The sequence below is a fragment of the Hemiscyllium ocellatum genome (assembly GCF_020745735.1).
Source record: "Hemiscyllium ocellatum isolate sHemOce1 chromosome 27 unlocalized genomic scaffold, sHemOce1.pat.X.cur. SUPER_27_unloc_8, whole genome shotgun sequence".
NCBI lineage: Eukaryota > Metazoa > Chordata > Chondrichthyes > Orectolobiformes > Hemiscylliidae > Hemiscyllium > Hemiscyllium ocellatum.
The window spans coordinates 914093-926744 of record NW_026867517.1 but is presented as its reverse complement, the minus strand read 5'-3'; the positions used below and the strand labels follow the sequence as shown (position 1 = coordinate 926744).

Below are 12652 nucleotides of genomic sequence, written 5' to 3'. Positions count from 1 at the left end.
CCACCCTGGCTATCACCTGATTGCCTGCAGAATTTAACTGAGTTTCCATCGACAGTGCCCATCTCTGGAAGTGTCAAGGGGTTTGATGCAATTTTGTTCTTCCAATACTGCTGCTGCATCGTTCTGGAGCGAGAACATAGAACAATACAGCACAGTTCAGACCCTTCAGCCCTCGCTGTTGTACCAGCCTTTTATCCAACTTGAAGATGAGAAGAGCCTGCACACCCCTCAATTTACTGCCGTCCATGTGCTTGTTCAGCAGTCGCTTAAATGTCCTTAAATGTATCTGACTCTCATTCCAACCCTGGAAGTGCATTCCATGCACTCATCATTCTGAGTAAAAAACCTACCTCTGACATCTCCCCTAAACCTTCTTCCAATTACCTTAAAATTATGCCCCGTCATGACAGACATTTCTGACCTGGGGAAAAAGTCTCTAGCTATTCATTCTATCTATGCCTCTCAACATCTTGTATACCTCTATAAAGTCACCTCTCATCCTTCTTTGTTCCAATGAGAAAGGCCCTAGCTCCCTCAACCTAAGACATATCCTCCATTCCAGGCAGCATCGAGGTAAATCTCCTCTGTACCCTCTCTCAGCTTACACATCTTCCTGTTGTGGTTCTGTTCGCCGAGCTGGGAATGGGTGTTGCAGACGTTTCGTCCCCTGTCTAGGTGACATCCTCAGTGCTTGGGAGCCTCCTGTGAAGCGCTTCTGTGATGTTTCCTCTGGAAATTTTCCCTACACATCTTCCCTAAAATTAGGTGACTAAAAGTGAACACAATATTCCAAGTGTGATCTAACCAGTACTCCATACAGCTGCAACATAACCTTGCAGCTCTTAAGCTCAATCTCCCTGCTAATGAAAGCCAACATACTGTACACCTCTGTAACAACCTTATCAACCTGGGTGGCAACTTTGAGCGATCTATGGACTTGGACTCCAAGATCCCTCTGTTCCACCACACTGTCAAGAATCCTGCCTTTAACCCCATAGGTTGAACAAACAAAGGAGTTTGGTGAAATGAGAATCATTAGATAAATGCTATTGAGCGAACTGATAGTGCTATGGGCTGGCAAATCTCTGGGTACAGGTGGACTTCATCATAGAATTTTAAAAGGTGGCTAATGAGTTCATATTTGCATTAATGTTAATCTTCCAAGATTTATTAGATCAGGCAAATTTTCCTCAGACTGGAGAGTAACATATTTAATACTTCTGTTCTAGAAGGGAAAGATACATCATGGAAAATGAATCCCTTGAGTCAATGGCAATTAAACGTTTGTTTTTGAATCAATTAAGGAGATTATAACCACCATGTCAAAAAACTCGTGGTAATTGAAAAGAATCAACATGCTAATATGAAAACAAAATGCTGTTTCACCAATTTATTCATAGAATTCCGAGAGTGCGGAAAGAGACCATTTGGCCGATCAAGTCCTGCACCAACCCTCAAGTGCATCCCACCCAGATCCAGACTGCCACCCTACTCCAGTAACCCTGCATTTAGCATGGCTAACTCACCTAGCTTGTACATCCAAGGACATTACACAATCCAGCATGGCTAATCCACCCAACCTACACATCTTTGGACTGTGGAGCCCCCAGTGGAAACTCACAAAGACATAGACACAACATACAAACTCCAAACAGATAGTCGACTCAAGGCTGAAATCAAACAGGTGTCTCTGGCCGTGAGAGGGAGCCACTGTGCTACCATGCCGTCCTAAAGGAATTCTTTGGAAGAGTATGTAAATTGAAGCCTGTGGATATACTGAACTTGAATATCCTAAAGGTGTTTGACATGTTTTCACGAAAAGCAAATTGCACAGAGGAGCTCATGGTGTAAAGTATATTATAGAACATCAACTGACTGGCAGAAAACAGGATATGCAAGAATGGTTCTTTTGTCAAATTGGTTGTATATTTGAAAGTATGGTGGGGTTCCAACAGGCATCTCTGCTGGCTCCTCAACTTTTTACAATTATATAGATGACTTACAGGAGGGGATCAAAGGTATGTGGTTACATTTGCAGGAAACACAAAAATAGATTGAGAAGTACATTGTGGGGATGACATATCAAGGATGCAGATTGTTAGATTGGTTAAATAAATAAGCAAAACTCTTGCAAGTGGTGTACAATATGGTAAAATGCAATTTATTACCTATTTGGAGAACAACCGCATAATTCTGAGATGCAGAGGGATCCAGGGGCCTTGCAAATAAGTCACAAGTTAGAATGCAAGCGCAGCAAGTGATTAGAAAGGCCAATGACATAAATGTAAGGAGATTATGCCTCAGTTACAGAGCATTGGTGGGACTACATCTTGAACACGGTGCTCAGTTTTGATATCCTTACCTAAGGAAGAATGAAAATGCATAAAAGGCAATTCACAGAAGGTAAACTGGATTGACACCCACAATGAACAGACTGTCTTATGGGAAATCATTAGTCAGGCAGGTCTGACTTTCAACCAGAGTTTGGAATAGCAAGGGGTGATTTGATTGAAGTTTCTATGAGCCTGAATGGTCTTCAAAAGATGGATGTTGAAGGATGTTTACTTACTGTTGTGAACGAACAATTAGATCACCCATTTATAGAGTCACAGAGATGTACAACATAGAAACAGATCCTTCGGTCCAACCCGGCCATGCTGACCAGATAACCCAACCCAATCTAGTCCCACCTGCCAGCACTCGGCCCATATCCCTCCAAACCCTTCCTATTCATATACCCATCCAAATGCTGGGAGATTGAACATTACCAAGAATGACTATTGCAGTGGTCAGAGCTTGAACAGTTCATTTACAGAACAAGTCTAAACGGTCTTTACCCTGTAAAGGTGTTGTGTGCCAGTTTGATACCAGTTGTGCTGTGGGCAACCCTGGTAAGCCTTGCCCTATCCAAATAGGTCACACTGCAAAAGAGAAAATAGGGAAATGTTATCTTTCGGTTACAATTTGTTTCTTCAAAGACACAACAGAATATTTGGCAGGGATGAAGTGGTCTGTTATGTGCTGACTTCAGCAAAAGACTTTTTGACCCCTAATGGCACCAATGTCTTCCCAATTATGGAATGGGTGGAACTGTTCTGGGACAATAACTGCATCTCTTACCGAAAGACCCATCTATTGAACAGCCTCAAGGAAGTCACAAAGATAGGCATGCCTCTTATTTGCAAGGTCCCTCCCTTACCTACACTAAACTTGGTTATTATTTTGAATAAAGTAAGTACTCCTCGTGCTGTAACTGTAGGAACATAGTCCTCCCTGAGTTTTGCACAGAATGGAAGAATCCAAAAGCTCTACAAAACAGGAATAGCACACTTTGGAATATGCAGCTCTCAGTGACCTTTTTTTGTAGAAGGATTTTCAGGAGTTATTAGCCATCAAAACCGTAATTATATCATTTGTGGTCTCACCCTTTTGGGTAATGAGACAACTGCTGCTTTATTGAGATCAGGATTTAAAATTTGAATTTAGGCTGTTGTTAGGAGCAACAGGTGTATGTAGGTTTTTATTAACCACAAAATGGCATTTCAATTTTAAATAATATTTTAAAATAATATAACAAAATGGCTTCAGGTTATGATTTGACATTGAACTTGAATTGTTGCTTTGCTGAGTTGGTTGGATTTAGAAATAAAAGAGAACAATGGAGTTTGTATAATGTGAATCATAAGTAATTTGGTATTCGAACTATTCTTGAACTAGCAAACATGGGATGATTTTGCACGTAAAACAATCTGTTTCCCAGGAAATATCATTGGACTAACCTGCTGTCAATCATGTCACCTTATCACATTTTATTGGTCTTTTCTTGTCATTAAGGCTGTGCTGTCTCAAAAATAAATAATGAGTAATTTTCAAAAGGAATTGTGTAATTTTGCCACGGAACATAAAGTTTTTAACCTGTGTTGCTGGACAAATCTGTGCTAGGCTGCCTTATTTCATTCAGCTCCCAGTGATTCTTTTGACCGATCTCGGGGGTCCAGACCTTCACCCTAACCTGCAGAACCCCGAACACTATGGATACACTTACCTCGGCCAGTCCACTCTAACCTGCACATCTCTGGACACTGGGGGTAAATTAGCATGGTCAACATACACTAACCAGAACATCCTTGGGCATTATCAGTAATTTAGCATGGCTGAGCCCCCCTAACCTGCACATCACTACACTGTGTGGGGAATGAAGCTCGGCCAAGGCCGGGGCTGCCACGAGGTTGGAATTCTCTCCCGGAAATGACAGTTGATGGTGCCCTCACCAAGATGGCCGCCCGCGCTCCCCGCCCCAAGACATGCGCCTTGCCCTCACAAAGATGGCGCCCGGTTGCCAGGCAACTCGCCGGTGAAGTAAACACTGGGCCTGTGGGGCTTTTATTCGCGGCCTGCGGCCTCCCCCTAGGAGTTTATAAACTCCCCAGTCTCCCTCCTCCCGCGGTTCCCAATCCTACCCTGTCTCACTGTCTCCTCTCCCCGGGGGCAGGAGCCAGGTCTTGGCGCTCGGACCTGGCGACCTCCCCGGGATGTTTCTGAAACCTGGTCCTGTTCTGAAGAAGGATCCCCGGACCCGAAACACGTCCTCACATTTCTCTCAACACGAGCTGCCGGACCTGCTCAGCTTTTCCAGCGGTTTCTGTTCTTGTTCCTTCAGCCGCCGGCGCCATTCCTCTCCCACACTCAGTCACACTGGCTTTGTCCGGCCGCGGGACCTACACTGCACATGCGCCAGCAAACAAGGGGCGGGGTCCAGACAACGTCGTCACCAATTGAAAGGGCGTGGTTGGGGAGCCCTCCAACCAATCGGAGACAATGGGGGCGGGGCGATCGTGTTTCCGGCCCCCAGCCGCCAGAAAGGTGTTACTTAAAAAAGTTTCAAAGTAGTTTTTTAAAAACTTTTCAGCCAGTTGTGAAATGTTATTCTAGACCTCTGGAAGGGTCAAACATTAGGAAAGTTTCAAACATAAACAAAGGGATAGTAAAAACGATAAATAAAAATAGGTAAGTTAACTTACAAAAGAAACCTCGCACTAAATATCAAAAAGGACAGCAAAAGCTTCTGTTGGTATGTTAATGGGAACAGAGTCGCTGAGCTAAGTGTGGTACCTTGGAAGATGAAAACTGTTAGTTCATTGGGGACACTGAAGTGGCAGAGATGATCTCAGTTTTTACGTTGGGAGACAACAGAACTATTCCTGTTAGAATTGGCAAGTCAGAGGCTGTAGAAAGGATAGAACTTAAACAATCAACATTGAGAGGGTAAAGGTACACAGCAAGCTATTTGGATTGAGGACAGACAAGTCGACTGGTGCTGATGGCCTACATCCTGGGTCCTGAAGGAAGTGGCAGTGGAGATAGTGAATTCATTAGTTACAAAATTCCAAAAATCTCTAAACATGGGAAAGATTCATTGCGTTTATTTAAGACTTGATATATATATGTTCTTGATTGTCAAGGGGATCAAAGGTTACGGGAAGAAAGCTGGAGAATGGAGTTGAGAAACATCTCAGCCATGATTGAATGGTGGAGCAGACTCGATGCACTGAATGGCCTAATTTCTGCTCCTGTGTCGTATGATCTTATGGTTCCATTGGTTTGGAAAAATGCTAATGTAACACTTGTATGCAAAATGGGAGGGAGGCCATATGTGGGAAATTGCAGACTAGTTCGTTGAACATTTGTTATAGAGTCATGGAGATGGAGGACCGGAAAATTTGTGGCTGTAAGAGCTGCTCCTTTTTTGAGGTATTTTGAGTTTTGGAGGCGATTTCCTTGAATTCCAGGAACAGCTATTAATGTTTTATATGTTGATGCATTGTTTTGGAACTTTGGAGTAAAAAAAATCAAGACAACAGCAATTTTAAAATGGAGAAAGACAGCCAAAGGCAGTGAGCACATGGTCTGTAAGGGAGAGAGAGAGAGAGAGAGAAAGAAACGTATATTACTAACGGACACAGCAGTGAATCTGCATAGTTACTGCCTCTGCTGTTTGAAATCATGTCTCTCTGAACATCTTGGAAAAATTTAAAAACAGCAAAATTCACAGCTGATCTTGGAGGAAAATGTGTAGGAGAGCTCACAGCACAGGAACAGATTAGTGCACACTTTTTAACGTGTAACCTTGCTGTAAGTCTGCAGTAGTGAATAGAGTGGGTTTTTTTCTCGATTATATGGTTAGAGATTTTAGAAGTTCACCAGCGAGTCCACAACAGGGGAATGGCCAATCACCTGCTCCAAGCACAGGAAGGGATTCATCAATTCCTCCAGCCTGCAGACGCACTAGCGGGTCCACACCAGGCACAGCATGCTCACCTACTCTCAGTGTGGGAAGGGCATCACCCCCTCCTCTAACCTACGGAGGCACCAGTGAGTTCATGTGCCAGCAAAGGGTGATTGAAGGAACAAGGGCTGAGTGCCATTATCGACTGGACTATCAACCCAGTTCTGGGGACTCCTCGGGACACCTGGGTTTGAATCCCGCCACAGCAGATGGCGGAATTGGAATTCAGTCAGAAATCTGGAGTTCAGAATCTAATGATGAAATCATTTTCTGGGGAAAGAAAACCATCTGATTCACTCATGTTAGAGTCTGTCTGCAACCCAATCTTGAGTCAGACTGGTTCTGTTTCCAAAGTAGGGATTTCAAAGTTTGTGAGAAGATTTGTAGCTCGGGTGCTCGTTGTTGTGGTTCTGTTCGCCGAGCTGGGAATTTGTGTTGCAGATGTTTCGTCCCCTGTCTAGGTGGCATCCTCAGTGCTCGGGAGCCTACAATGACGCACTTCTGTGATGTTTCCTCCGGCATTTATAGTGACAACCAGAAGCGGCAGATACAAATCACTATAAATGCCTGAGGAAACATCACAGAAGCGCTTCACAGGAGGCTCCCAAGCACTGAGGATGTCACCTAGACAGGGGACGAAACGTCTGCAACACAAATTCCCAGCTCAGCAAACAGAACCACAACAATTAGGGATTTATAACATGTCACATGAATTGACTGCCTGAAGATTGTGTGCTTTTTGGGCAAAATATAATGTATCTGCAAATAAAATTCTGCAATTGCAATTTCACCCCAGAAACTGATTGGTGTGCATGTTAGTGTGTGTGTATGTGCAAAGAGCATGTGTTTGCATACGACCGTGCTTGGTAACGTATGTGAGTAATGGGGTACAAGCCTGTGTGAGTGGGATCACTTGTAGTGTGACATGAAACCAAGGTCCCTGTTGAGGCAATCCTCATGGGTTCCGAACTTGGCTATCAGTTATACAACACACATTGGAGAGGGCAGGGTGGGGCTTGTCTTACAATTTGCAGAAGGTGGGATGCCCTCGATGCTGTGATCCAGGGCAAACACATCCTAGAGGACATTCGTTCAGAGAGATGGAGCTGGAAGCCAGGCTGCACACATGTTGAGGGTAAAGTGGGAAAGTTAACCAGGCACTTTATTCTGGGAGATGGTCATTCCCCTCTGGAGAGAGCCTTTTGTTTGCATCAGTGGATAGGGTCAGGAGGGTGTAAGTGCAGGTCTGGCAGGTAAAGGGGATCTGATAGAGGGCTGCAGGTGGGAGGAGCTAACTGGTTGGGCTGTGGGAGTAAAAACAACATTGGGGAGGGGGAGGTGGTGGTAAGGGACAGAACAGTGACAGGGATGGTCTCCGTTCTCTGCAGTTGTCAGGAGGAGCACAGATGGCATTGGTGTCTGTTTGGTGCCAGGATTCAGGAACCGATGTGCTCAGGGCTGGAGGAGTGGGAAAGGGAGGTTGCAGTGGGTGTGGTTCAACAATGTCAGGAGGAGAGAGCCTCTGCTGAGGGCACATGAGAAGTTACAAACTACTGGGACAAAGCAGAACATCAAAGCTCTGGGTGGCTCAGTGGTTCGTACGACTGCCTGACAATGTCAGGGACCTGGATTCGGTTCCACTCTTGAGCAGCTGTCTGTGTGGACTTTAACACGTTCTCATTCTTCTGTCTGCGTGAGTTAACTCTGGGTGCTCCAGTTTCTTCTCACAGTCTATATATCTGCAGTTCAAGGTGGATCGGCCGTGCTGAAGTGTCCACATATGTGCAACTGAGGGTCGGTTAACCATGGGGAACTGTAGGAAAAATGGGTGGGTCTGGCTGGGATACTGTTTGGAAGGTCAGTCTGAATTTTATGGGCCAAATGGCCTGTCGGGATTATATGATTCTACTGCGTTAGCCAAGCATCTATTGAGAAACGATTGCCTCAGGTCTGCTGTGGGTGGAGTGGGTTCCAATTCATGAGACACTGACACCAGTTCTGAGGAAGGTGGGATTTGTGCTGTCAGTCCCCCAACCATTTGGTCCCCATCCACTCTCTCTCCTCACACTCTGTACTCACCAATTCTCTGTCCTCAGCCTTCTTCTCTCTCTTCCCCTCATTTTCTGCACCCGACCCTCTGTCCCCTGTAATTTTCTCTCTCTCTCTCTCTCTCTCGCTCTACCCCACTCTCCTGTCCATTGTCTCCCCCCTCTACCCGCTCCCCTGTCCATTCTCTCCCCCTCTCTACCCCACTCCCCCGTCCATTCTCTCCTCCTCTCTACCCCGCTCCCCTGTCCATTCTCTTCCCCCTTCTACCATTCCCCCATGCTTTCTCATGCACTCTTTGATTGCTGTATCTCTTTCTCAGGAAAGGGAGAGAATCAGTAGTGATGACTCTACCTGGAAGACAGGGGTGTGCAAGAAATGGCTGATCTTTAAAATTAAGAACAGCTAAAATATATTAAGTGTTTTTAAAAGCTGCAGTCATGTTTCTGAAACTTGCACTGAAATAGACGCATAGAGTCATACAGCACAGAAACAGATCCTTTAGTCCAACTCGCCCATGCCCTCCAGATATCCTAAATTAATCTCGTGACCCATTTGACAGCATTTCGCCCATATCTCTCTCACACCTTCCTATTCATATACCCACCCTGATGCCTTTCAAATGCTGTCATTGTACCAGCCTCCACCACTTCCTCTGGGCAGCTCATTCCATACACACACCATGAAAGTTACCCCTGAGGTCCCTTTTAAATCTTTCCCCTCTCACCCTAAACATATGCCGTCTAGTTTTGGACCTCCTCTATCCTGAGGTAAAGACATACAAAGCCGGACGAAATTCAAAAGGAATAAACTGTCGAGCCACAGGGAAAAATAAAATTGTGGCTGCAGCTTTTTTTCTCCTATTCAAATCAGTCGGTAACGCCAGTACCTCCACAGAGCATACTGCGCATGTGCTGCAGTGTCAGCAAAAGCACTGCGCATGTGCTGCGGTGTCAACAAAAGCACTGAGCATGCTCGTCGCTGTCCGCGGAAACGGCGCTTGACTTTCTTCTGAAGGACCAATGGTGAGAGCCGGAGGACCGGAAGGAGCCTGGTCCTCCTGCCAATCAGAACCGCCTCTTTGTCTGAATGCGGAAGTTGGGCCGTGAGTTTCTGAAGTTGCTGTTGTTCCTCTCTCTCTTTGAATGAACTTCACCCCAGACTGCAACTCTGCCCAACATCTGTGGGTACCGCACTCTCTTTTCACCCACTTTTTCATTTCTCTTTCGTTCTGGGATTCAGTTGCTGATTTGCACGAACTGAAGGGAAAGGGAGTGAATCCAGGGAGGGGACAGACTCTGGAAAAGTTGGTCCAGGTCTGTGTCCCCGTTGGCAAACGCACAGCAAATGCAGTACCACAATGTAAAGTTAAAGCCTATTGCTTTTTAAAAAAAATGCAGAAAGGAGGTGCATGGTTTAAATGATAATATATTGGTATGTGGAGAAAGTGAGGACTGGAGATCAGAGTCAAGTGTGGCTGGAAAACACAGCAGGTCAGGCAGCATCCGAGGAGCAGGAGAGTCGACGTTACGGGCACGAGCCCTTCATCAGGAATGATGTGTGGATGTACAAAGGGGGCTCAGTGTCCTCCTACACCAGTCACTGCCAGTTGTCAAGACAGGTGCAGCAAGTAATCAGCAAGGCAAGTAGCATATTAGCAAGAGGAATTGAGTTCAAAAATGGGGATGACTTCCTGCAATTGTGGGGGGGGGGGGGAAGGGGGGGTGTCATTGAATATATTCAAGACTGAGGTCATCTGACTTTTGAACAACAAAAAAGTGGATGGTTATAGGGGAAGGCAAGAAAATGGTTTTGAGACCATTACAGAATCATACAGCACAGAAGTAGACCCTTCAGTCCAACTAGTCCATGCTATGTTTGCATACTAAACTAATCCCATCTGCCAGTGTTTGGCCCATATCCCTCTGTCACAAAGCTGGTCCTTATTCTAAAAGCTGGTCCTTCTTCTCAATGATCCTACCAATGGAAACATCTTCCCAACATCCACCCTGTCCAGGCCAATCAGTATTCTGTATGTTTCAATGAGATCCCCCAAGCGTGGGCTGTAAATCAGCGTAAACCAGACCCTTCAGGATACAGCACGGACTAGGTTCAGCAAAGTGAGGATGGAGGGAGAATGTGTGGGATGGAGTTTTCAGCGTTTAGGAAATAAGAGTTCTGGTCTCCTTCCGATCGGAAAGATGTCATGAAACTTGAAAGGCTTCAGAAAAGATTTACAAGGATGTTGCCAGGGTTGGAGGATTTGAGCTATAGGGGGAGGTTGAATAAGCTGGTGCTGTTTTCCCTGGATGTTGGAGGCTGAGGGGTGACCATATAGAGGTTTATAAAATCATAAGCGGCATGGATAGGATGAACAGACAAAGTCTTTTCCCTGGGGTGGGGGAGTCCAGAACCAGAGGGCAAAGGTTTAGGGTGAGAGGGGAAAGATGTAAAAGAAACCTAAGAGGCAACTTTTTCACTCTAGTTTGTGTATGGAATGATCTGCCAGAGGATGTGGTGGAGGCTGGTACAATTGCAACGTTTAAAAGGCATCTGGATGGGTATATGAATAGGAAGGGTTTGGAGGGATATGGGCCGGGTGCTGGCAGGTGGGACTAGATTGGGTTGGGATATCTAGTCGGGTTGGACCGAAGGGTCTGTTTCCATGCTGTACATCTGTATGACTATGATGTTTCATTTTCATATCATTATTCAGCTTCATTTCCAAGTCATTGTAACCAAATGAAGTTTTCCTCAATACACACTTAAGGCTGTCTGGCTGCCCGATGTGTCCTGGATAATATGTGATCAGCAGGCATCCGGCAATCTACAGGAGTTGTCTTTTTTTTAGATTATTTACAGTGTGGAAAGAGGCCCTTCGGCCCAACAAGTTCACACCAACCCACCAAAGCGCAACCCACCCAGACCTATTCTCCCACATTTACCCCTACACCCAACACTACGGGCAATTTAGCATGGCCAATTCACCTAACCTGCACATTTTTGGACTGTGGGAGGAAACCGGAGCACCTGGAGGAAACCCATGCAGACATGGGGAGAATGACTGCGTGGAGTTTGCACAGTCGCCTAAGGCAGGAATCGAACCCGGGTCTCTGGCACTGTGAGGTAGCAGTGCTAACCACCGTGCTGCCCACATTATATTTATTTGACTGTACTGACCGCGATCACTTATTTTGTGAATTTTGTTGCAGGAAGACATGGGGAAAGAAATCTGAAACCAAATATCACATCAACCTCTGATGGAGCCACTTGATTCATTGGGAAAGGAATCAAGGAAATCATACTAAACATCATCTTCACTATCCTATCTAACTGCAACTCTGAAGGAATTATGAATCTGTACTCCAAGGTCTCTTTGTTCAGCAGCACTCCCTAGGACCTTACCATTAAGTCCTGCTCTGATTGCATTTTTGAAAAAAACCAGCACCTCGCATTTATCTGAATTAAACTCCATCTGCCACTCCTCAGCCCATTGGCCCATCTGATCAAGATTCTGTTTTAATCAAAAGTAAACTTCTTCACTGTCCACTATACCTCCAATTTTGGTGTCCTCTGCAAACTTACTCTACCTATGTTCACAGCCAAACCACTTATATAAAAGAAGAAAAGTAATGGACCCAGCACCAATCCTCGTAGCACACACTGGTCACAGGCCTCCTGTCTGAAAAGCACCCCTCCACCACCACCATTCCCTGTCTTCTACCTTTGAGCTAGAACTTTGAAAAAAATAATTGAGGTCAAAATGCCTCCCCTCGTTGTGGTTCTGTTCGCCAAGCTGGGAATTCATGTTGCAGACGTTTCGTCCCCTGTCTAGGTGACATCCTCAGCGCTTGGGAGCCTCCTGTGAAGTGCATCTGTGATCTTTCTGCCGGCATTTATAGTGATTTGTATCTGCCACTTCCAGTTGTCAGTTCCAGCTGTCAGCTGCAGTGGACAGATACAAATCACTATAAATGCCGGAGGAAACATCACAGAAGCGCTTCACAGGAGGCTCCCAAGCACTGAGGATGTCACCTAGACAGGGGATGAAATATCTGCAACACAAATTCCCAGCTCGGCGAACAGAACCACAACAACGAACACCCGAGCTACAAATCTTCTCCCAAACTTTGAATGCCTCTCCTCCTCTTCTCCTGCTCACAGTACGCTGGCTGTAGCCAGCCAGCTGAGAGTCAGTCCTCAATGGAGGAGATTCCAATCTCCTGGGGTTTTTTTTTTAAAAACTGAGGTGGCTAAATCTCTTGGTTAAACTTTTTTTAAAATCCCCTCACTAACACTACTGCGATAGTGCTCATTTTT

The 12652-nt window shown here is 45.4% G+C and overlaps 1 long non-coding RNA gene across 1 annotated transcript; it reads right to left on the bottom strand.

Annotated features, from left to right (window-relative positions):
• Nucleotides 1–2140: 2140 nt before the first annotated feature.
• LOC132808614 (uncharacterized) lies at nt 2141–4701 on the bottom strand. The gene is made up of 3 exons (XR_009642123.1): nt 4594–4701; nt 2838–2921; nt 2141–2362 (listed from the first exon to the last, which is right to left on the bottom strand). It is a non-coding gene; the product is annotated as an uncharacterized LOC132808614 (long non-coding RNA).
• Nucleotides 4702–12652: the final 7951 nt, after the last annotated feature.